This window comes from Aedes albopictus, chromosome 2 (assembly GCF_035046485.1).
Source record: "Aedes albopictus strain Foshan chromosome 2, AalbF5, whole genome shotgun sequence".
Classification (NCBI taxonomy): domain Eukaryota; kingdom Metazoa; phylum Arthropoda; class Insecta; order Diptera; family Culicidae; genus Aedes; species Aedes albopictus.
This window is the reverse complement of record NC_085137.1, coordinates 172737996-172765062: the sequence shown is the minus strand read 5'-3', so window position 1 is coordinate 172765062 and position 27067 is coordinate 172737996. Positions and strand designations below refer to the sequence as shown.

Genomic DNA, 27067 nt, shown 5'->3' with positions numbered 1-27067 from the left:
AACAAATCCGGGAAACAACTACGCAGAAAAGCCTGGAAAAACCTCTGAACAAAACAACTGGAAGAACTCTAGGAGAAATATCAGCATAAACTTCATAAGGGGCCGTTCATAAACCACGTAGACTTTTTGGTGGGGGGGGAGGGGGGGGGTCTGGCCAAAGTCTACGCTCCATACAAATTTCAAAATTTTTGTATGGGCAAAAGTCTACGAGGGGGAGGGGGGGTCTGAGATGGCCAAATTTTGGTCTACGTGGTTTATGAACAACCCCTAAGAAATCCCAGAAGGAAAAAAAATCTTTTCTCCCTCTCTCTCAATTCGAATTCCAACATGGAATTTCCTCCTCTCTATGGTAGGAAATATTTTTTGGGAATTTTAGCAGTAATTCTCTACTATTTCAAGCAGGAATTATTACTGAATTGCGATAGAAGTTTTCTCTGGATTTGGTCAGAATTCTGGTTCGAATTCTAACTAACACTCTTCTGGGATAACTTAAGAGATTCCTCCAATGATTGTTCAAGTGCTGTTTTCAAAGTTTCCTTTAGGAATTTCTCCAGAGATCCTTTAAGGTATTTTTGCAGATATTCCTTCAGAGATTTTATCAAGGATTTCTACATATATTCCTTCCAGAAGTTCATCCAAGCATTCCTTCAATTATTCGTCCAGAAATTACTGCAGACATGAATTTCTTTAAATTTTTATTCAGTGATTCATACAGAAATTCTTCTACGAATTCGCTAGGAAAGCTCTTGTGAGATTGCTTCCAGGATTCATCATAAGGTTTCTTCACAAATTTCTCCAACATTCTTTCAGAGATTCACCTGGGAATTCTTTATGTGACACTTTCAGAAACAACTTCCAGGTTTATTTTGAAAGAAAATCCGAGAGCTCTTCTTAGGATTCCTTCAGGAATTCCTCCCGAAAATTCTTGCAGAAACTCCTCCAGGAATTAATCTAAGACTCCAGGAACTGCTTAGAGATTCCTTTAGCATCTAGGAATTCCTCTTGGGATTGCTTTCAAGCTTCCTCCAAGGATTCCTTCAAGAACTGCCACAGGAAATGCTCCAAAAGTTCCTCTGCGTGATCCTTTTAGGATTCCTTCAGGATTTCCTTTGGAATTTCAGCGATTCCTTCAGTATTTGCTCCTGGGATTTCTTCAGAAACTCCTCTTAGAATTCCTTCAGAAATTGATCCTTGGATTTCTTCAGGAATTCTTCCAGGGATTCCTCCAGGATACCTCTGGGAATTCATACGTGGATTCCTCTAAAAATTCTTACAGGGATTCGTTCGGAAATTCCTCTAGCTATTTCTCTAGAGATTCCTCCACGAATTCCTCCTGCTCCAGTAGCTCTTCAAGGAAATCCTCCAGGAATTCCTCCAGGGACTTCTCTAAGGATTCCTCCAGGTATTCCCCATGGAATGTTTGCAGGGATTTCTCCAGGTATTCCTCTAGAGATTCCTCCTGGAATTCCTACACGCATGTCTCCAGGAATTTCTCCAGGGCTTCATCCAGGCATTCCTTCAGAAATTCTTCGTGGGATTGCATTCCTCCAAGAATTCCTTTTGGAATACCTCCACAATACCTACGGCAATTTCTTCAGAAATTACTCCAGCACGGAGACAAATTTCGGTCGTATGAAACAAAAATATTCATGTTTATTCGGTAAACTGATAAAATATTTAAAACTAAAACATTAATTTTTAAAACTAACTCAATTACATATTGATTTCTACAATGCCCATTGAAGAGCCCCCCGTTCTGCCGTCGAGAACATAAACAAAACTCTCAAGTTCCAGCTGCAGCACCAAACAAGATTTCCTCTTGCAAAAAAGTAAAGTTTCACCAAAAGTTTCCACGAAATTCCATTGATTTCGGGAGCGCATGTTATTTACATGATGTTGGCATTGAAAGTGCCACGCGGGAAGTGGGTTTTCCTAGAGAAATAAATGACTTTGTAAATTTAATTGGAAAACAAATATTTCCGTAGGGCCGACCTGCCACAAAAAAAAACAAAAAAAAATACATTTGTTTCTAACATAACCTGTCCGAAGATGCATGTTTGTTTCAAAAATGGATTGAATGTGCTTCAAATGGACGTTCGATTTGCTCAAAAAAGTTTTATTTTTGTTGCCAGAACAAATTGACAATTTATTTGGGTTTAACTGAAATATTTTTGATTTTACCATGCTTTTTTCTGCGTGAGCGATTCCTTCACAAATGCCCCCAGGAATTCCTCCCGGAATTTATTCAGGAATTCAGGTACTCCTCCAACCATTCCTCCAGGATTTCATCCAAGCATTTCTCCAGGGACTCCTCCGGGAATTCCACCAACAATTACTCCAGGGATTACCCCAGGTATTTCTCCACGAAATCCACTATGGATCCCTTCAGAAATTCTTTCAGGAATTCCTCTAGAAATTTTCCAGGGATTCCTCCGGGATTTCTTACAGGGTTTCCTCCAGGAATTCCTCTGGGAACTCCTCTAGCAATTTATCTAGCAATTTCTCCATAAATTTCTCCAGGAATTCCTCTTGGGATTCTTCCAGGTCTTCCTCCACAAATTTGTCTTATTATTACTTTATTATAGAGGGTTTGAGCCCTAGGCTGGTTCATCTCTTTAAATATATGATGGGGGTAGCGAGGGAACAATGGAGAACCCTGGCAGAGCCAGAGAGGGGAAAGGGTTTAACAGAGTGTTTTGTGCGTAGTATAAACATTAAATAGAGTTGCTACTACAGTATCACCAGATGATGATGCAATCACTCGCCCATGATTAACCACAGTCGGAATAGGACAGTGAAAAAAAAAATTTCTAGAAAAAATAGCTAATTGTCCTTGCGGTAAAATTGTAGCCGAAAAACGACGTATGATCAACAAAAAGCGATTGTTTACCCTTTATATGCATTTCTTATTGTTCTATACTACATGACGGTAATTATTTGTATCCAGCCTATCAAAATTGTTAACTTTCTATTAAAAAAAAAAGAACACCGTACAGGCGATTTTAAAATTAAAGTGTAGACTAAACTGGTGAGTTCATTTCATGTTAATAGATTGTAATGATTAGTAAACCTATTGAAAGTCAAACTTATTATTAACAACGAACAAATATTTGACTCGAAACCAGTATTATATTCAGATTATTCAGCTCCAACCTGAACTTCGAGTGCAAAAAATATCAATTCAACAACCAAATCAACAACATGCTACAAAACGAGTTCTTTAGCGTAAACTCCATCGAATTTCGTCAGCACACATGCGACAGCAAATGCCCCACCGAAAAATGTTACTGAACTCGAAACGCATAATATTTTCGAATGCACTCGTCGCCGCGCATGTTTACGCCAGCAATGCCAAATTCGTCACGGTTTACGCGTGCCCACCGAAAACATGCGAGCCCGCAGAGTGTAAAACGTACAACAAACCCGCCCCAGCGAAACATAAACAGCCGTAAAGCCAAAACGAAACGATTGTCGAGGAGGACCTCCGCAATCGAGGCAAAGCAAAACCCTAAACAAATTCAAAACAATGCACGCATGCATTTGTGAAAACACCACATTCAGCATGTGTGATCTTGCTGGCCTGGGTTGATGGCTGATGGTTGTTGTGGTGGTTCGTGCATTTTTAATTGCTCATTAATTTCCATAAATTGGGGACAACTGCACCATCTCAATAGTCCAAAAACCGACGAGTGGACTGGTTGGTTGCATTCATCGCATACAGACAGGGCAGCAGCGTTGACAAAAACTCAAAAATTGCTTTGTAGGTCAAATTTGTATCTGGATGGGTGGATGCATGCGACAATGCGCTGCTCTTTTTCGGCAATTGAACTCAATTAAGTGGGCAGAGCATATTCAACTGCAATTTCCGCCTGGACTGAACGGTGGACGGACCGGATTTGACTGTTTGTCGAAGTACACAACTAATACTGCGGTGCATTCGTGCACGGACAGAGACTTGAATATGTATAATAAGCAACTGGAGATGTGTTGTTAGTTTTTAAGTTACATACATGTCTAGAAATAGCTTGTCATGCAAGTTTCATTAGAAAACGTCTCCTTCAACTAAAGTTTGAGGTTACAATATTTAATCAATCAGTAGTAGTATTAATTGTTCAAATAAAAAGTCAAAGTTGGAAGCAAGCGTGCTTTCTTAGTCAACTGTTCTAAAGAAATTTTCAGTTCAACTATAGGCAGAGTTTGAGGATTGCTTGCCAGCAAGCATTTGGATACAATCAAAATGATGTTTTATTGTATTTGGTTTGGAACGTTCAAATCGAAATATTTTTATGATTTCAGTAAGTATTTCATGTTAGGTATTGATACAAACTTTAGAAGAACTGCAAAGCTGTAGTAATCAGTAGTTGCTCAAGTAAAAGGTAAAGTTTGTTATATAAAAAGATGTCACTTAATCCTATGATAATTGTAGAAGTATGTAGTTTTCTACACTAGAGATTTGTCTTAATCTTTCCATAGGATTAAAGAACAGCAATCTTCAGTCAAGAGCGTGCTAAAGGCCTCCACACCGGTTGTAAAGTTCATTCACCACCCAGGCTGTGCTTCACGAACTTCCCAGGAAACGAGACTGCCTGCAGCAACTCCGCCAAAACAGGGGAAAAAAAAGTCCATCTGCAATGAGTAGCGCAGTCCAATCGATTGCCTCCGCTCCGCCAAGCTAGCAATGAATGGCCGCCGGGACCCAAACAGAGTGAGGGAAAGGGAAGGTCGGTCGGAAAAATAGCCGAAAACTCATTTCAAGTGAGCTTTTCTCCGGTGCTGCGGTGGTGGTGTGAAAATGGTCGAGTTTTGTTTTGATTTCTTTTTGCTATGGCTTCTCCGGTTCATAGCATTCAGAAAAAAAAACAGCTACAGAAACAACTTGTGTCAAAGTGAGAACTTTAATGGCATTCAGTTGTTCTCCGCCCCGTGGGACATCCGTAGCGCAGGTTCCTTACACAAACGCAAACCGACTGCTTCCTAATCAGATAATGGGATCTGTTGCTGGCTCTGAACTACCTGGCACTTTTTAATGACCATCTAGCATGCACCACTACGATGACTTAGGTATAGGGATCATTGCCTCCGGTGTGGGTCCTAGCAAAGTGCCAATTTTTAATTACCTCCAATCCGAGTTACCTCTGTGGGCATTCCCAACTCCCTTCCCTCTGAGGAGAGACACACATTTTGAAACTCTATGTAACTTTTACGAAAATTTTGCTACGAATACAGTTGGAACCTTCCTCAAGAAATTTCCTAACATCAATCTTCAGAATCCAGGATTTTAAAAACGAAAACGGAACGGAACGACTTTGAAGGAAGCTGTGCCCTGGGACCCTCCAGGAAAATTTAATTTGCAATTATGCGCGCAATCGAAAAAAAACCCGCAAATTAGAATACCAAAATGGAACTAGTTCGCGGATGATGAATTGACCAACTGCGGCAAGCTAGTGAGGAATATGAATTTGTAGCAAATAGACCAGAATCACCACCAATCCTCTAATCAAATCATGGTATGAAGCCACCAAAACCCCGTGAAAGTGAATTGAAAGTGTAAATTGCTTTTATCGGCCTGGCACTTACCTAGTACCTAGTAGGTACTGGGTAAGCACCGAAGCGATATATCCACCGGCAAGGAGCAGACAGACTTCTAGGAAAGTTCCTTCCCACCTGAAACTGCTGCCGCTGCTGCTGCGAGGGGAGTTCTCGTAATCTTTGATCTTTCTCTCTTATTTTTGCGCCTTATTTATTTCCCTTGCTAATTTGCTCGGTCACGTCATGGCAAGGCGTCGAGGTGGAATTACTCACGGCAGGTTTTTCGCTTCGGTCGGGAGTTTTCCGATCCACACCTATCGACAACAGTAGCTAGTGTTCCGAAGCACAATGTTTGCTGACCTCAGAATCTTATTAAGTGGTGGGATTGAATGGGCTTCATGAGGGAAGGAAACTATCCAAGGTGGATCAGGTAATGAAGAATACGGGACAATCTCTCCAGCGGGATTTGACCAAATGCGGCCACATGATTGCTGAACAGATTACGTTCCAACCAAAACAAACTTACCTTCTCAGCGAGTTGATGACTGTTTAGCGCAGGATCTGTGGAAGAGGAAAACAAACGTTGTGGTCAGCAAAATTCCGGTATGAAATAAAGTCAGAATGAATTACAATTACAAATCTTAATTACCTACAAAATATAGATAAGTTTTGAAGCATTTTGTAATTAATTTATTGTAAAAATCACTTTTTTCGGAAACCGGCGAAAAATTCGCAAAACGCGTAAGAAAAACACTCACAAAAAATCTGATCAAAACAAGGAGAACTTTTTTTTTTTCTCTCCCTTATTGGCACAGACCTACTGGTCCATAGGGCACTGCATTGTTTTGATTTTGTATGGGATTTTGAAGTTTCTTGGCCTTGTTGTTTACAAAATTTCTGTAAGAGTGAAAGAGAAGGAGAGAATTCCATGCAGTGCCCTATATCGAACAAGGAGAACTGTCAAACAACAGTCAGCACACAGCAGTGCTGCCATCAGACCGGGGTTATAAAGAACTCGCCGAAAGAAAAACTCACCGAATTTTCGCGTGATAATAAATACAGTAGACGTTCGATAACTGCAACATGTTTACGTTTCACTTATGTCGAATTCGTTTTTGAACCTGGGTTGGAACTGGATTGGCGGAAAATGTGTAAACAAACAAACGTCAAACAAACTCAAACAAACTTTAGTACAAGCGAAACCGAAGTCGGGTTGGGGTTGAAACTGTGATCTCATCCAGTTCCAACCCACGTTGGAACTGAATCAAAAACGAATTCGACATTAGCGAACGAAATTCTGTAACTGCAACGACTGACAGATGTCAACAAGTTGTCGAACGACATGAAATAACCGTGAACGTGATCCGACTGTTCATTTGGGCTAACATGGCGCACCATTTTGACGTTTGGCGGTGCGATAACTGCAAATTTGTTGCACTTACCGGACTTGCAGTTAAACCGTTTGCTCCGATCGAACGTCTACTGTACTTATGACACACATGTGATACAGGAATCACTGTACAATTGCGCTTGAAATGAGTGCCACACTGATAATTCTCTTCGTTCAAATCAGTCTTGTTAGAATTTTCATGACAGTGAGTACCGTTGTACGTGTATCACAATCGTATCACATGCCTGTCTGGGGTATAAAACCAACGATTTATCTTTGATAAAACTTCCGATTTTGCGAAGACTACAGTGTGAGATGAGGAGAACATCGTTTGTTTACATCAAAAATTCAATTTTTCGTCTTCAAAATTAACTAATATTTTGCCTTGGTAGCAGTGGCGTAGCAAGGGGGGGGGGGCGGGGGGTGCGGTCCGCACCGGGCCCCCGAATTCAGGGGGCCTCCAAATCAGAGCAGGTCTTGTGTTATAAACCATCCCTGATTTGGGGGCCCTCTGAATTCGGAGGCCCAGTTTGAATAAAGTTCTGTGATTAGAGAAAGATTCCTATAAGTATAGGTTCAACACTTGTCGATCTGCTGATAGTTATGCAGGGGCCTCTTCGTGATGATCAAGAGATTTAGGTATGGGGAACACATATGGCTATTTTGAAGTTCTATTATTAACAATTAAAAATGTATACACTTTATTCGTGTAGTTTTGTTTATATTAGTTTGATGACTACTCTTTGCACCTGCAGGAGCCCCAAAATACAATAAAAAATGTGTTCAAAATCAAAATTGAATTTTACGATATTCAGTACCGATATGGAAGTAAAATTCATGAGCATTATGAAAACATCCATGATATCCTAACCACAGAATCAAACAAAGCTCTTGATTTAGCTTAAGATAGCAGCTCAAATTCAGGGGCCCCATTCATCAAAATTAAGAACTGAACGCATTCAACGTCCTTGAAGGCTTTCTGTGGGAATTCCTTCGGGCAAGAATATCTTTTTACGATTTATCAGGCAGTTACTTCAAAGACTTCTACAAAAATTCCTCTAAGATTTACTTCAGAACATTTTTTAGGGATTGCTTAAAAAAAATCTAAGCATTGGTTTACAAATACTTACAATGATTCCTTCAGTAACTACTCCTAACATTTCTTCAGGAATTTCTTCAAAAAATTATCGAAAAATCCTTCAGGAATCCCTTTGAGATTTTTTTTGTATGAATTTCTTCAAGCAGTCGTTCAGAAATACCTCTTCGGAAACGATCATAAAGCCATTGAAGGATTATGTCATAATGCCCTTCAAGAAATCCTTTAGATGGACCATAAGAAATCTGTCCAAGTATGATTTTAGAGATTTCTTCAAGAAGGAATCTTGCAGGAGTTCCTCACTGAAAATATCATTTATGATTTTTTGAGATCATGATTGGAGCCATACCATACCTGAATGGATCCTTGGGAGATTTTCTAAAGAAATTTGAATGAATTCCCGAAGGAATCCTTGTAGAAATGTCTGTAGCATTTTTTGTAAAAATTTCTAAAAAAAATCCTTGAAAAATCGCCTGGATGAATTCTAAGATGTGTTAGGAAAGAATCATTGGGTTGATTTTGGAGGTATATTTGATGATGTTCTGGAAGTATTTTTACAGAATTAGTAAAGAACTCCAAATTTTTTGGTGCAAATAAAAAAAACAGTCTTCAAAATAATTCCTACATATTTCCTTGGAGGAATTTCTGCAGGGGGAGGAAATGAGGAAATTTGTGCAGCAATACTTTGGGGATGAATGTGTTCATCTTTGTAGGGTTATCTGAAGAAAAACTGAAAAATCCATGAACGAATCTTTATTCGTAACTTGAAAAAAATCCTTGGAGAAAAGATTTAATCTTTACTGGAATTTCTTGAAAGATTATTGAACGAATTTTGAAAGAGGACTTGAAAACATTGCCTAAGGAATCTTTGGATGATTTCCAACAGCAACTATTAGAGAAATTTCTGAGGAAATCCCTGCAGTATGACTAAAGAAATGCCTGAAAAAATTCTCAAGAAATCCTTGAAAGGACTTCAAAATCATATGAGGCAGTGCAAAATGAACCCTTGAAGAAGTTTATAAAAAAAATTCTTGAAGGAATTCCTAAAGTATTCCTCTGAAAAAATGCTGAAGAAAACATGTGGGGTAGCTTCAAAAGAATCGTTAGTGGATATATTTAAGAAACTCTTTATGGAGTTCTTGGGATTACATAATACTGAAGAAATTTCATAAGAAATGAAGGAGAAATTTCCAAAGGAATCGCTGTAGCAACTTTCGCAGGAAATCTTGGAGGAATTTGTAAAGAAGTCCTTGAAGTATTTCCCAGAAGAATCGTAAAAGATGTCCCAGAAAGAGTTCTTGGAGCTCCGCACTTGGAAAAAAATGCTTGATGAAATCGTTAGAAACTTTCCTTAGAAGTTTCGTGAAGGAAATCCGGACGAAACTGGTGTTATCGCTAAAGAAACCCTAAGGCATCAATAGAAAAAAAGTCTAATAAAAACCTTGGAAGAATTTCTAAATGATTAATTGAGGAATTCCAGCAGAATTTCTTGGAGGAATTCCTGTGAGAATTTTTACATTATTTATTAGAATTTCTGAAGTATTTTTATTTTTTTTTCAGTAACTAATTCGGAAAACCGTGTACAAATTCATTAAGGATCTTTAAACATTAATTTGGAAATTCATTCGGCAATTGCTCTGAAAATTTCCTTTGGCGATACTTTTGATTTATTGTTAGGCAATTCCTTTGGAAACTTCTTCAACTAATTCTCGGCAATGCTACAAAAATGGCTTCTAATTTTTATTTCTTCGAACTTCTTCAGATTTTTATTTCAACGGAAATTTCGTTGGGAATTCCGTCTGCAACTTTTCACTGATTTTTTTGTTTTTGACAATGCGTTTGAGAAAACCTCTGGTAATTACTTTCGGAATAAATTCAACTTTTTTCTGGAAACTTGTATGCCAATCGCTATGGGAATTGATTGGGTAACTCGCCTGGCACTTTTTTGGTATTTTTTTTTGGCAAGTTTTCTGTGAGTTACCTGAAAAAAAATTTCGAATATCTTTTGGCGGAGTTTTTTTTTGGCTAATTATTGGGAAATGCTTTGATTGGATTTAATCCGAAAATTCCTATAAAATTATTCTTGGGGTTTTCTTTGCAAATGTCTTTGAAAACTATTTCGGCACTTCCATCGAAATCTTCGATAACTCTTTTGTAAATTTCTCGGCGATAATATTCGAAGTTGAATTAGATTATTATTTGTGAAAATATCTTTACCATCACTTTTTTAAACTTTTTGGCCAGCTGCTTTGGAAATTTATCACGGGATTTTAGCAATTTTTTTGAAGGTCCACCGGCAGTCCCTTTGCAAATATACCTCACAATTACATTTGTAATACTTTCAATAGTTCAATGTTGAAATTCATTCGATAGGCACTTTGAAATTTAATTAGTCGATTCGTTTGTAAATTTAAGTGACAACTTTTAAAAGCTTTTTTGTTATTACTTTTCTACGAGATACACTTTTGCAAATTAAAAAAAAAATCAAAGAATTTACAACGGAACGACCGAGAAAAATCTCAAGAGAATTACTAATAAAATTTCCAAAAAATTAAGATGATTACCAGAAGAGATCACAAACAATTTCCTAAAAATGTATGAAGAAATTCCATTAGAATTTCTTGGGAGAATTTCTGTGAGAATTGAAAGAATTCTTATATTTTTTTATTTGAGTTTCTTAAGTTTTCATTGGAGGAATTTATGAATCCTTGAATAGGCTTATTAGAGGAATTTCTAAAAATAAACTAGCAAAACACTCAATGCCTCCTCTGGAGGATTTCCTACAGAATTTCTTGGAGGAATTTGTGAAAGAATCTCCGGAAAACTCTTGCAGGAGTAATTGAATTAATACAAGAAGAAATCCTTGCATGAAAGGATCCCAAAAGATTTCTTGTACAAAATTATTTGTTAAATACCTGGGAAAATCAGTTTAAGAATGAATGAATGAAATCAATTAAAGAAATTTTAAGAGAATACTAACTTGAATAAAATCTGAAGTAATCTTCGGAGAAATTGCAAGAAAACTTATTGGATGAGCTACTAAAGAAATCTCTGGAAAAATTCCTGAAGGAAATTTGGGAGAAATTTCTACACGCTTCTTTGAAGGAATTCCTTAAGAATGTTGAATAACCTTAGAAAATCGATTCCTGGAAAAATCCCAAAAGTAATGGTAGAAGCTTTGGAGATGTTATTAAAAAATTAAGTAGAATGCTTTAAAATATTGATGAAACCATCGCAGGAGTTTCTAACAAGATCCTTGAAAAAATTCTGACAGAATCTTGTGATAATTTCCAGGAGACTTTTTTTGAAGAAATATTTTAGAAATCCTTGGAAAAATAACCGTATGCATTCTTGAAGTGATTCCTGAAAAAATCCCGATGGATATCCTCTTTGAAATCTTAGCCTTGCATTAATTACTTAAAGGATGCTTCTAGGTATTCTTAAAGAACTCCTGCAGAAAGTGGTAAAATAGTCTTAGGAGGAATCCTTAGAGAGACTACTGGAGAAGTTATTTGTTTTGATAAGATAGGGCATCTGTTCTTTTACTATTTATATATGCTCCCATTTTCATACCACTCAAAACAAAGGAGTTAGGCGCTTTTTGTTCTGCTTCTTATTTTTGTATATTTGTTAGAAGTGAGCACGGATTATATAAAAAATAACGTAAAAATTCTGGAGGAATCAATCATAAATTCTGGAGAAATTCCTGACTGAGATGCGTGATGGAAACTTAGAATTATTTTTCAAAAGGTTTCTTGGAAGAATTTTTAAGGAGTCTTATCAAAAAGCGGAATAGAAGTTTTTTGAAAAGTGCTAGGAATACTAGCAAAAATTGCTGAAGGAACTCTTGAGAAAACTCTTAGAGTTGATGGATATTGAAAGTCCAGAAGTATTTTTCGAAAGAATTCCTACAGAAGTCCTTCTAAAAGTTTAATTTAATTAATATAATTTATTTTATTCAATTTCTTCTGTAGGAATCCTTGGAGATTTTGTTTTCTTCTTCTTCTTTCTGGCTCGACGTTCCAACTGGAACTTGGCCTGCCTTTTCTCCAACTTAGTGTTCTTTGAGCGCTTTCATAGTTATTAATTGGAGGGCTTTCTTTGCCAGCCATTGCATGAATTCGTATATTATGAGGCAAGCACAATGATACACTATGCCCAGGGAGTCGAGAAAATTTTCCCGACCGGAACGGGAATCGAACCCGCCGTCTCCGGATTGGCGATCCATAGCCTTAACCGCTAGGCTAACTGGAGACCCTGGAGATTTTGTTTTATTATTATCCAATTGATTCTTTGGAAATTTCTAGGAGGAATTCTAGGATGAATCTCTTAGTAAACCCTTAGAGAAACTTCTTGAAGAATACTTTTGGAAAAAGGAATCTTTGGTGGGATCTCTGAAGTAATCCTAGGAAATAATTCTTAAGAAATCTTAAAAAGGACGCCAAGATAAGTTATGAATGCTTGAGGAAATTCCAAGTTTAATTATTGTAGAAATATCTGATAAAGTTATTTGAGGGAATAACTGAGAAATGCTTGAAGAATACAGGGGATAGACAAAATGATCGGAACAGGCAAAATGATCACTTTTCAAAAAAAATAAATTGCAAATAGCTGTAACTTTTCGAAAAGTGCATCAAATATTCTCAAATTTTCTCTGTAAGATGATGATAGTTGTGTATTAGTGGTCCATTTTTGGAAAAAAAAGACAATTACACCGTCTTCGATCTTACGGCCTCTACAGACTGAACAGTACAAACATTCAACAACGGGCAACACATATAACACCCAGTGGCCCAGTGGAGAATTTTCCGTTTGACGAAAAGTTTTCCCCGACTAGAGCGGGAATCGAACCCACACTCCGAGGCTTACGAGACACCTAAACGACTGACGCCACTAACCGCTCGGCCACGAAGCCCACATTGAACAGCCTTTTTTTCAGGCTATTCTGCACGAAGTTATAAAGATTTTTGAAAAAGGTATAATTATCCGATATCCAACTTTGAGCTGTTATATCTCTGGATTCAATGAACAAAATGCAAAGAAACTTTGACCATTTATGACTTATATAATGAGCTCTGAAAAACGTTTGACTCAATTTGAAATTTTCAACAAGCAAACAGTTATAGCGATTTAATTTATATTATGATTTTTTAGTAAATTGGTCTATTTTTAATATGCACCCCATTACTTTTTTAATTTATTGCCGGCTATGTTGTTACTTTTCTTCATTACATATTTATATTCAACTCAATTTGCGGGAGTTTAAATGAACTATAATTAGTATCCTGAATTTTGAAACGATGTTGAAATTTTGGATAATTTGGTGTTTCATTAGAAAAATAATCTAATCATTATAATTCTCTTCCGAGTTGAGAATTCTATGTTATGTCAAAGGTTTTCCAAAGCTCATTATATAATTCATAATTGGTCGAAATTCCTTTGCATTCGGTTATTTGAATTCGGAGATATAACAGCTCAAAGTTGGCTATCAGATAATTACACCTTTTTCTAGAATCTTCATAACTTCGTGCAGAATAGCCCGATCTTTTCCAAAAGACCACTAATACACAATTAGTTGATCATCTCACATTAAAAATTTGAGAATGTTTGATTCACCTTTCGAAAAGTTACAGCTATTTGAAAAAAAATTGAGAAGTGAAAATTTTGCCTGTCCCGATCATTTCATCTATCCCCTGTATATGGAGAAATATTTGACTTTCGTCGAAAATCACCAAAGGAATATTTAGAGGATTCCCTGGAAGAAACGGAAGAAGGTTTAAAGAAATTCTAGAAGGGCTTCTCTTCCTCTGAGGGGATCCAGATGTAATTTCTTGGAAGAATATCTGGTTCTGAATGAATCATTGGTGGTTTTTTTGTAGTATTTTTCCTGGAATTTTTCAAGAATTTTTTAGATGATCTTCTAGATAAATCCTCAGAGACATAATTGATAGATTCCTGAACTAATATTTCGAGACTTACTCGATGAAGCCTTTGCAAGAATCTTTTGAATTACTCTGTAGTACTTTTGAAAACATTCCTGAATGTCTCAGGTGAACCAGCCAAGGGGTTGAAAGCCTCATTAATAAAGCTAATAATAATATTATTCCAGAAGGAGCGTTTTTGGAGGAATACTGAATGACATCCTTGCACACAATGAGAGAAGGCTAGTCCCAAGCTTCATCTGTTGGTTCTTTGTGTAAATGCAGATGTCCTTGCATTAATAGAGGAGCAACCGTGGGCGGTCAATCATGCTCATGCTCATTAGCGTGGTTCAAAAAATCGTTTTTGCTCCACACCGCTTATTCGATTCCCAACCAGATTATATGCCTTCTCCCAAAATTTGGGCTCATTTAGTTGAACATTGAGACTGCACAAGCCCGTCAAAGTTTGTATGGGAATTACTATGGGAAAACGATGTTTTTCATTCCATCGACCGTAGCATTTCCCCATGTGCCCTAGTGAGTTAGTCGACCCCTGGTAATTCTAGACTACTCTATCAGCTACAACTTTGCCAAAGACCGCATTCAAATCAGACACCTCATTAATTAGTTATCGATTTGTATCCAACTGGGCAAACTTTAACAGAGATCCTCCAGCTTCCCAGCAGGCAACATTGCTGCATATGGCGCCAAAGATAGCACATTGAAATCATGGCTACTATGTTTCACTGCAAAATGCAGTGATGCCCACCGAACAGTTTAATCATCATGAGTAAAGATTTCGATTCAGAATAAAAATCGGTAACTAATTAATGAGGCGTCCGATTTGAATGCGGTCTTTGGCAAAGTTGTAGCTGATAGAGTAGTCTAGGATTACCAAGGGTCGACTAGCCCAATAGGGCACTTGGGGAAATGCTACGGTCGATTGAATGAAAAACATCGTTTTCCCATAGTAATTCACATACAAACTTTGACGGGCTTGTGCAGACTCAATTTTCAACCAAATGAGCTCAAAGTTTGGGAGAAGGCATATAATCTGGTTAGGAATCGAATAAGCGGTGTGGAGCAATAACGATTTTTTGAACCACGCTAATGCTCATGCTCAATACTGAATGACATCCTTGCATTAACAACTTAAAAGATTCTTGAAGACAAATTATTCTTCAAGAAAGATTTCCCAAAGAAAAAGGTAACCCGAGTAGGTGGAAAAATCTGATGAATAGCATATTCAGTAATGATTGAATTGAATTACTGAAGAGCAAAAACTGATATTGGTTTGATTGATATAAGAGGTAAAAGAACAGAAATGAGGGGGTTAGAAGCAAAGGGGTGTAAGTGACAAAAACCCACTTTCGAGTAAATGAGGTTTAAAGTTTTTCACCAATTTTTCATCCCATATAAAATGTATGGAGTTGCAAAATCGACACAATTTTTTCCGATTTATTGTAATTTTTCCAAACATCACAAAAACAAACTTAAAAAAGTTCCTGAAAGCTTGAAATCTGAAGAATTTTTTGATATGCTCAGCTCAAAATCGACACAATGGTCACTTATACCCCTTTGCATTTGGGCCCCTCAAATAATAGCAGAATCTTATATGGTGAACTACTCAATAATAGCTCGTTAAGATATTACAAGATCAAAAAAATAGCAGACAAGATTTGTCAATTTTTTCTAGAAAAAAAATATCAGCATCCAGCATCGAACTTACGACCTTAGGTTTCACAGGCGGCGATGCTTACCACTCAACTGTGGCTCGCTGTTGTAAATAACATGGGAATAAGAGCATGCGGTTCTTCGTTTCAACAGCTCAGAAAGGGACACATGGCATTTCACTAACATTGAGCCATCTCTTTGGGTGTATGTGTTCCATTTCGTGTAGAAGAGCTGAACTTTTTCTTAGAAAATTTCAGCTATTTTGGCAAGAACAAATACTGATATCATATCACTTTGAGCTATTCGTGCGATATTCATTAGATTTTTGAATAACACATCAAAATCACATCGAGCTATAACAGCAAAAAGTGTTCGATTTGAGATGTGATTTAGATATTCTCGTCTACCCGGGAGAGCAATCTTTGAAAGCCTTTTATAAGGACTATTTTGTGCAATTTATAAATAATTTGTTAAAAACTTTTTCGGCATAATTCTTAAAAAAAAAATCTTTCGCTACCGAAAAAAATCATGAAGGAATACAGTAAATAATATAAGATAGATAATGTTTAACCTTCCGTTGGCCATCACTGCAGTGCACTGCCAGCATCACTAGAATGCTTAGTACAAAATGCGAGATTTTTTCAATGTTTTGTACAAAATGCAACAGTGCGATCATTCGACAGTTAAATGTATAGATTTATCATTGTAAAATATGTACATATTATGAAATTTTCTGAGGGGCCTACCAATTTGCTTCCGCACCGGGCCCCCAAATTCCTAGCTACGCCACTGCTTGGTAGTTGCTATTTTCCATTTGCAATGGCTTCCATTGTCATCATTCTTGATGCCTACGCCGACAGACACCGGATTGGCCAGCTAACGAAAAATCCGGTCATAACCTTGGGCATAACCTCATCTCACATAGCGCCTCTACAATTGGATTGTTTAGTGAATAAAATATTGCTATTTTCTATGGATTACTGCGCGTATTTATTCTGGCCTGCTTACACACCAAATTTTTTTAAACGCTTCCAGCACAAAAAAAAATCAGCAAAATAAATTGCTGAAATTCAGCAAAATGTTTGCGGAATTTCAGCACAACGTTGCAAATCAACTGTCAAAATTGCTGGATGGTTCAGCAAGTTGAAAAATAATTGCTGATATTCAGTAAATTCACATTGCTGAATGAAATCAGCACAAAAAAACAGCAAAGTTTGCTGAATACCAGTAAACAAAATTTGCAGTGTACTCTCACACGAAATTTGACGTTTGAGCGATGTCGGCACCTCTCAAACGTCAAAATTACTGTGAGAGTAAGCAGGCTAGCAAAAATTCGTGCAGTGGACCATAGCCTAATCGAAAGAGATCATTTTTCTGAGTATAACGTGCTTTTATTGGATTCCAATACCTTTGTCACAGACGTCTCACTTTACTCACTTTCCATCGTTTCCCATTTTAACGGATTATTCAAATATTCCGTAGTTCGTAAATCGCTCGCTCATGGCGCTCGCATCGTTTTTGCTCCTGTTTGACATTTGCTCACTACCGCCATCTCCTCATGGGTTTGCATACCACAGCGTAATTAGCATTGGGCCATTATGTTTTCGTGACGATTATTTTTATCGCATTTTGTTCCAAGTGATACGTCTGTTTGTCTGTGCCTTTGTTTTGATGGTACACTCAGAAATAAAAGTATACACGGAATTACTATTATTTATGCATTTTGTATTCGCATCTCTCTTACTCTCTTTCTGTTTTCATGCTATCTGGTGCTTCGTCTGGGTTGACGAAACACTTCTCTTTAACCCAGGCTAAACGGCAGATAGCATGAAAACAGAAAGAGAGTGAGAGAGATGCGGATACAAAATGCATAAATAATAGTAATTCCGTGTATACTTTTATTTCTGAGTGTATAATTAAAAAAACCGTTTTAATTTTCGTGGATAGAATGATAGTTCAATCGATAAAGTGACAGTTTGACCCGAACAAAAAAAATCCCCATACAAACTTTGAATACATTTTAAAAATAGTTCCCGGACTCCAAAAAATATGAAATTTTGGATTTCGACTATTTTTTGGGTGGAGAATCCGATCATGAAATAATCCGGATACCCCTAAAGAACCCAATTAGGGGTCATTCGAATTCTTCTATAGAGAACCAGATGTACAACCCAAGAAACAGAGCTAGCTGTATAACAGTTTCTTAAGCAAAAGTTTTCTTAAGAGTGGTTTGTTGCACTCCTGTACAGCAAAATTGTTTTTTGGGAATACAGCGCCCACTTCCGACATTGTGTTTAACGCAAGGCAAAAGCAGCGGAGGTAAAAGAAAAAATGTCGCTTATTCGGTTTTGAACTGAAAACATAATTATAAACACTGCGTAGAAGGGGGAGTTAAAAAGCTCTTGCTGAATAGTTGTATCTACTGTCTAGTCCTGTCGAAAATTCGTGAAGGTACAGTAGACGTTCGGTCGGTGCAAACGGTTTAACTGCAATGCTTTTTAACTGCAAGTCCGGTAAGTGCAACAAATTTGCAGTTATCGCACCGACAAACGTCAAAATGGTGCGCCATGTTAGCCCAAATGGACAGTCGGATCACGTTCACGGTTATTTATTGCCATTTGACAACTGATTGTCATCTATCAGTCGTTGCAGTTACCGAATTTCGTTCGCTAAGTAAAACGTAAACATGTTGCAGTTATCGAACGTCTACTGTATTTTGAAGAATTTTCCACTGAGTTTTGACTGCCCTAAAAAATATGATACATCGTGCAAAACAACCCGTTCAGGCTATCATCTTGAACTTATAAGGACAGGACGAGATGAATCTTAGGAATTTCTAAATTTGGAAGTTTAAACAAATTCTGGTAATTCTAAGATTTGGTTGAACATGGCAACCTTACGACCTAGAATAGAATCTCAGAACTGTTGGAACATATTTTGAAGAAATCTAGCATGAAGCGGATTGGCAGATTAGCGGGACAAAACTATTCAATTTGTTTGGAATCGGAAAAATACGGTTGAACTCTGAATATTTTCTTTCTAAATTAAAGGTGAAAAAGTTGATGCTGATAAATGCCGAAGAAGTGAAGAAACCTTAATTTACGAGAATTTAAATAGTTTCGAAACATTTTAAAAAAAAAAATCGATTTGAAATACGCACTGAATTTTTGTCAAAATTTCACAGGAAATCCTCTCTAAAATGAAGTCAAAAATTCCAAAAATTACGGCTGAAATTTCGGCAACATTTTCTATTGGAATTTTCTCTAGAAACTATCGATTTCCCATTGCTCCGTAACGTCGCCATAAGAGCTCTGCTAGCAGTCGCGTTAGAGCTTTTTATTCACAAGTTCCACAAAAAATTGTCCCCAAAAAGATTGCCCCAGGGACTCCGCTGTAAATTCTCTAAAGAGCTTTTTCAGGGTGGCCACATAAAAACAAAAGTGAAATTCTCGCATTTTTACTCGACGTTTTCACGCATTGATTATGAATTCTCCCGACTTGTCTGTTGTCTCTAGGGATAGCTATATACTTGTTGAGCTAATAATTATTCCATGAATTCAAGTGCCTGTAATACTTATTGCAATATTTACAATGTCATTGTTGTACATTTATTAGAGGATAAAAAACATATTGAAGCAAATTTACATGAAACATGTGCTGGAAATTTGCTTTGAAAATTAGTCTTGTAACGTAAATCCATGTTTGATGCAAGGTTTGATGTTATTTGTGTCGGAATACCCAATGATTTTCTGGTGATCTCCTTGATAAACGCTTGTTGACAAAATCTAGCTGGATAAGTGAAGCGAGAAGTGAAGAACTCTGGTAAATTCCTTAGGGATTTTTACGCTATCCCGAAGGAGAAATTCTTAAAGTAATTCTGGAAGATGTTATTAAAACATTTGAATTGTGAATTTTCTTAAAAAAATCCTTGGAGAAATTTATTGCAAAAAAATGATTAGATGTCTGTGATATCATCAGTGAATCTACTAATATGTAATTGATGTTAATGTTGCTGCGAGGTTTCTCTGTAGATTCATATGCCAAAGCTCCTGGAAAATGCCTAGCAAAACTGGCTTTTGAAGTTGCTTCTGTAAATAAAAATTCAAAATTCATAGAAACTTCAGCTTTCTTGAGTAATTCAGGTTCCTCTACAAACCTCCTGTTGAAAAAACTCCTATTTTGTGAAAATTATGATGATTTTCCTAAAACAGGTTGAGGTTTTTGAAATTTATGAAAAAAGCTGCGAAAGTAACGAATTAATTTCTCAAAAAATTTAAAAAAATCTGGTGGTAAGGAAATTGAGGTGGGATAGAAGGAAGAATTTCTAGCCTAATTTGTAGATAAATCATTAATCCCTGAAAGCAAAACATTGATAGTCGATACATCTTTTGTAAAAAATATGATGATTTTCCTAAAACAGATGAGGTTTTGGAAATTTATGGAAAAAAAAGCTGCGCAACTAATGACAAAAGTATTTTTTTTTTTCGAAAAAATTAAAAATTTCTGGTGCTAAGGAAATTTAAGTAGAATGGAAGGAAAAATTTTTTAGCTGAATTTGTAGAGAAATCCTTAATCCCTGAAAGCAACACATTAATAGTCGGCACATCTTCTCACAAAATTATGAGAAAAAAAGGAATTTATAAAAAAAATTGTCAAGTTTCTCTTGGAGTTGTGTAGCTAGTATTAAAAAAAACATTCAGAGCATCGGTTTAATTTCCCATCCAGTAACACATCCAAGCATTCACCAGATTTACCTTAAAAAATAGGCTCAAAATTCTTCCAATACATTAGGCATTCTTCCGTTAGTAACCATTTTTACCAGAAAATCCTGCAGAAGATCTTTCACAAATAGCTCCAAAATGGTTTAAAAGCTATTCTTCAGATTTACCCTAGGAAAAATGTTTGTTTAAAACTTCTCTACAGGGTTCACATTTCTGTCCTAAAGAATTCACACAGGATGAAAAGCTTCCATTAGTTACACCAAGTTTTTTTTTCAGGAACTTTTCTTGGAATGTTACAGGCAATGCTTTTGAAGATTTATTAAAATATCCTGCGAATGTTGTCTTCAAGTTTTCGACTTATAATTTCGCTTTACTGTCATAAAAATTAGGAATAATCCGTGGGAATTTATAAACTTATCCAGTACCTTTACTAAAAGAGTCACACCCTTGGTCACTCCAAGCATTTCGTCAGGAACCATAAGAGCTGCAACATATATTTCCATAAACAATATAACAAGAAAATCAAATAGAAACTATTCCGAAACAACTGTATTCTCAATTTATTTAATAATCTTTCAAAAACAAAAACTGTTGCAATCCGAAATTTCTACTACGATGCCTTTAATGATTACAAGGAGCATTTGTATAAACTCTTTCATAAATTTCGTTAAAAACTCCCACACAGCAATAATTCCAGGAAGTCTTTCGCTAGTAAATGTAGCTAGGGGCAAGACACTGTGCAAGCGAGAGTAACTCCGAGAAATTCAGAGTTACTTTTTTTGCCAATGATCAACGAAATTTGTCAAAAAACATCCCTAAAACCGCACAAAAAGCAGGTTATCGAGCAATATTGTTGTGGTTTTGCGATAGTAACAGGCAGTACCTCAGAAAAACTGGAGAAATCCTGAGAAATTCTGAGCAACTCTGAGAAGTAAAATGCACTCTGCTGCACAGTGACTTGCCCCAAGAAATGTAGGACTTATTTCAAAAAGTTTGGTTAAAAACATTAGTTGAAACTTTACCCAAATCTTAGACAGATATTTCGAAAAAAAAAAAAAACTTGGATTGTACCTACAGGAACTTCTACAGAAACAACCTGAAAAGAATCTCTAAAATTATGTAACTATGGATTCTATGAGCAAAAATATGACCTTTAGAAAAGGGCCCCACATTTGTGGCCCTGTCTATCTCTCTTACCCTCTAAAATATTTGCACTCACGAACCTAACATCATGTATTTACAATAGTTATGTTGCTTATTATAAAAAAGGTGATCCAACCATGCTATTATTATATGACATTCTGAGCACAAAAGACGCCCACCTCTAAAGACCATTTCAAAAGCGACATTCAATTTCTATTCTGCTCCCAAAAAAGGACCACTGCCCACTACTAATAATCCCACTTTTGCGTTAGTATGTTAATCCCTATGGTTATTAAAATCTCCTTCAATGCGGGGCTAATTAACATTTGATGGTCCTCTCGCATTTGCTAATGCGTTTTGAAAGTAGGTCATCAAAACTATTCTACTAGGCACTGTAAAGAGGCAGGTACAACGTAGCTCAACTAGATTTCACGACCGACAAAAAAGCGTGCATTTTTAAACCTCTGGCAACAGTCTCTCATCCTCTTTGATTCAGGATTCAGAACAACAACTCCATTTAACCGACTTGAATAGTTAAAAATAATCGTTATCACCGGAAAAGGCTTTTAACCGACACTAAAAACAATCAAAGAACTTTCCGACAGGCAAATTTGCGCAACGGCCTATCATACTCATCGGATAATTACTTTAACGATTATTGATAATGCTGGACTGCTGCTTGCTTCAGAGCATGGCATAATTCGATGTAGCTTCCCGCCCGGATACGATACACCTGAGAATTGCACAACAACCGGCCAAATGGATTGTAAAATTGTTCGGTTTGAGATGCTTGACTTTTGCGTCCGATGGAGACGCACGGTTGTTGGCAACGGGATCAAATTGAGACGATCCTCATTATCCTGTTCTAAATGAGAACACCAAGAATTTTGAGCTTCGCTGAATGTTACACTTAACTGGTGAAAAACTCTACGAAAAAAAATGCAAGCCTCCACATCATAACCACCTGCTTGAAAAAACACCAACAACTTACAGCAGGCAATCGCTGTGCGAGCTTTTCTTCATCTGAGAAATATAGCTGAAACAGCTGAACAGAACACGCGGATGGAAAAACTTTCTTCTCCTCCTTGCATCATTGGCTTGACTTATTCCAAATGCCACAGGGAAACGGTATAAAACGCATCAGTAGCCCTCATAAACCAATACCATGCACAGACCGTAATGGAGACGGTTCAACAATACCGCATACTATTTGAATTGTATGGTTAAGCACATCTTATGGTTATCGCTTATGCGGGGAGTGAAACTATAAGCGGTATTAATATTTGTTGCACAAATTATACAAAAATGAAGAGTTATTTCTTTGTAGTTTTCGTTTTGACGCTGAAACTTTTCGGAACGTGAAATATTTTAAATACTGTCAAATAACTACCGACATAAAAGGTCAACGTCAACTAGATCACTGTGTTGCGAAACATTGAAATTTTTACCACGCAATGAGCATCTTTCGGCTATCATGTTTTAACTCGACAAATTCATTTACTCTTGAAAGAGCATATTTAACCCCTCTGATCTCTCCCGGCGTTTCCACGATAAATATCAGAAGTTTTATAATATTTTTCCTCTGGCAAAGACGCGCGAGTTTTTGCGGCTCAGCGCTTTGCTGGATGACGAAAAATGAGCTTGCCGTTTTCGCCCCGTGGACCGATGTTGAGGGGAAGTAAGGTGCCATGAAAAATGTTCAAAGCTTCCAGTGGTGACTGGTTCAGAGCTCTATCACCAATAAACAGACATTTTACTTTACTCACTTTCTATTGTCCGTACAGTTGAATCCCGGAATTTTCGACTAACGAAGTTGGATTTTTCTCCAAATCCGTGCGTCGGACCTAACTTCGGAAGTGGTGCGCTGTATAGCGGACCAGATTTACTGTATAGCGCACCACTTCCGAAGTTAGGTCCGACGCATAGATTTGGAGAAAAATCCAACTTCGCTAGTCGAAAACTCCGATTTTCAACTAAATTGAGAATATCGTTCCCGTAGGTATGGTAAACTAAAACAGTCGTTGTTCCAAACACTCGCGTACACTACCACCATCTAGTGAGAGTTTCATAAAAAAAAACTTTAGCTTTGGGCGTTATTTTCGAGATGATTACTAGTATTTTGATTCCAGTTTGCTCTAAGGCCTGAAGTACACAGGGTCAAATATTTGACAAGCAAAGATTTCAAGAAACAACATCAGTTTGACACTATTGAAAATTCGATCGAGTCAAACAATATGTGCGAGCATTGGTTTCTTTTTGGACAAATATTTGACCCTGTGTACTAACGGCTTAAGTTCTACGTCTGTTTCTCTTTAGCCTAACTGTCGATGCGTTCGGTTTCATTCTGCTGAGAACACCTTCCGATGTCTGCCAGAAATGCAAATACGTTCTCAGCCGGAGTGAAAAATCAGCTACCGAAGAAGCAGGGAAAAGAGTTGGAAAATTCGTTTTTCTCTCTGGACTGTGTCTGTTCTATACTATACATTGAATTGGTGCCTACACATTTCAATAAGTTTGGGTTTGCTTTCCGCTCAAAATGGCAAGACAATAAATTATGCCGAAATTTTATGGCTTTTTCGCTTTTGGAGCTCAAACTTTGATTGTTCGAAAGAGCGGAGGAACGCACTGAAGCTTGCAGAGCCAAATGTGCACATTCGTCTTGCTTTAAAGTTATCCCACATTCCGCGGATGTGTTGATGCAAGAGCGTTCGGAAAAGTTCATAGAATTTGCTGAAATGTAAATTTCTAGGCTCACGTGGGGCGCCACTAGTTTTGCCAAGCCGAAATATCCAAAACAACGAAAAAAGACGGAAAAACCGCGAAAGTTTTGCGGGTTTGCCAAAATTTTCTTTGTCAATAAACCTAGAAAGTCAGTCCCGATATGAAGTACGGAGCTGGTAGGATCATGCTGACTATCACGCCGAGGACCTTGCGATCAAAACCCACTTTCAGTCCCAACAAACTCACAATATGTGGATTTTCCTTCGTAAAGGAACTAAAGTCATGGGAGATGAACTAGCCTCACGTTAATGATGAAGATAAAACAAACTGAATAAAGAAATAAAAAAAACTAGATTCTAGAACAATCTATTTCGCATCTTTAGTAACTCGAAGTTTTACCGCATCACCGAAGGGCGACTGAGGAGCACATTTTCGATTCAGCCTTACGCATTGGAGCATTTTGTTGCGCATTGGCATATTAGGTCTTAAAAATACATGAGTATTTCGTGCATTTTTCAACGCATCGAATTATTTACCGCATTTTTAATGCATTTTTCAACGCATTAGGTCATATCAAGAACTAACGCATTTTCGACTCAGTTGTTTAGGTAGTGATCCGCACCTCGCACATCACCGAATCCTTTGAATAAAATCGGCCAAACGCCATTCTGTCAAACGACTAATTCGACCAGATGGTATTCGGCTAAATGGCGATCATCAAAGTGATGCATTTAGCCAGTTGGTATAAAGTTTTGCATAGAAATTTAACTTTCTCCCGAGGGGCGGATCACTACCAAAACAACTGAATCGAATAGAAAATTCCTGATTTGATCTAATGCGTTGAAAAATGCATTGAAAATGCGCCAAAATTTTCAATGCGTTGAAAAATGCACGAAATACTCACGTATTTTTTAACCCTTGCGCAACAAAATGCACCAATGCGTAATGTCAATACGCAAGGCTGAATCAAAAATGCGCTAGTGACCCGCCCCTCGCTTTCTCCCCGAGAGAGAAGAGAACGGTAACGAACGGGAATCAAAACAAACCACCGAAAACTGTCAAAATCCATGTGGGAGAGAAGAGGGTAGCAAGAACGTGAGTGAACCTAACGTTCATTCGTGACGCTATCGTGCAAAATTCAATAAGATTTTGCGAGACGACGTCACGAATGAACGTTCAGTTCATTCTCGTTCGTCCCTTCCTTTTCCCTCTCAAACGAATTTTGACAGTTTCCGGTGATTTGTTTTGATTCCCATTCGTTGCCGTTCTTCTCTCAGAGAAAAAAATGAGGTTAACTTTCTATGCAAAACGCTATCGTAAGAAGGAGTCTGGGTAGATGAAAAGAAACGCAGTGTCTTCACAAGAGATCGCTTTATTGTTCTGCACCCGATCAGCACCCCTGCATCTGTCTCTGATTATGATAGAATTTTGCACCGACATTTAACCTCAATTTTGTCTCCGAGAGAGAAAAGAACGGCAAGAAATTGGAATCAAAACAAACCACCGGAAAATGTCAAAATTCGCGTGAGAGGGAAAAGGAAGGGACGAACGAGAATGAAACGAACGTTCATTCGTGACGTCACCTTGCAGAATTCTATTGGCATTCGAACGGGAATCAAAACAAACCACCGAAAAATGTCAAAGTTCGTGTGGGAGAGAGAACGAAGAGACGAACGAGAATGAACCGAACGTTCATTCGTGACGTCACCTTGCAAAATTCAATTGACGTTCAATTAACTAAAAAAAAATAATTCATTCATTCCACTGTTCAGTTGCACTAAACTTGACATACCGTTTATATGGATAGCGGTGCGATAACTGCGAATTTATTGCACATACTGGACTGGTGCTGTTGAATTCATTCACCAACAATATCTCCTATAGCGTTTTGCATAGAAAGTTAACCTCAATTTTCTCTCTGAGAGAGAAAAGAACGGAAACGAATGGGATTCAAAACAAACCACCGGGAACTGTCAAAATTCATGTGAGAGGGAAAAGGAAGGGACGAATGAGAATGAACTGAACGTTCATTCGTGACGTCATCTTGCAAAATCTTATATCCACTAACACTACTTCATCACTGTAGCGCCACCTAGTTGTCACCATCAAGTGGTTGTTGTGGACCGGTTTCTGACGCTGCGCTCGAATCTCAAGCATAGTAAGCTTCACCAACGGGTTGCCGAAACTCATTCTTTGCTGTTTTCACTCGCGCATGCCAGAATACGACATCAGTTCCAGCGTACACCTCACTCACGACGCCACGCGTCCAACCAGGTCGCCCAGGCTGATGGGCTGGGTCTCTACGTGCCATCTGATCCGTAGGTTGATCACCGGTACGCAGACGCGCCAAGTTGGTCAAATTATTGGGGGTTGGGGGGGGCAAAGCCTGATTTGTCTGATTTTTTGTATGGGAAAATCTAAAAATCATCAAATATTCGAGGGGCGAAACCATGCTTACCAACCTCCCCCCCCCCCACCCCCCCCCCCCCCCCTAAGTTGGCACCTATACCGGTACGTACTCCGGACGTACGATATGTCAGCGCCTGCGATCGCATGTACAGGTCCTGTACTACAACGCGTTGACCTTGTCCGTCTTCAGAATCTTCTCTGCCGAAATCTCTGGACCTTTCAGGAGGTGGATCAGCGACTTGAACGTTTCGCTTTCCTTCGGATCTTATACAGCGTGCGTCAACAGACGTGAAGTCAATAGGTACTTCACTACTTTCTACCGTCTCATAGAACCACCAGGTCCGTTGATACTGCTTCTCCACTGTGATCACCCGGAAAATCAGTGTCTGACGATAGAGATGGACGTTGCAGTTAGTGCCAACAGCGTGGTAGACATGTAGCAGCGTACTGTGGTGCTAGTGTC

The 27067-nt window shown here is 37.8% G+C and overlaps 1 protein-coding gene across 8 annotated transcripts in view; it reads right to left on the bottom strand.

Moving 5' to 3' along the window:
- The window catches only part of LOC109398630 (zinc finger protein chinmo), a 309562-nt gene that overhangs the window by 130834 nt on the left and 151661 nt on the right, over positions 1-27067 (bottom strand). For 6 of the 8 annotated variants that reach the window (XM_062850726.1, XM_062850728.1, XM_029859144.2 and 3 more), the window contains exon 2: positions 6056-6090. The gene's annotated coding sequence lies outside the window, so the exon portion shown is untranslated. Of the gene's footprint in view, positions 1-6055; positions 6091-6178; positions 6299-27067 lie in introns of those variants that run through there. The other 2 variants (XM_029859145.2, XM_029859146.2) reach the window with 2 other exon arrangements.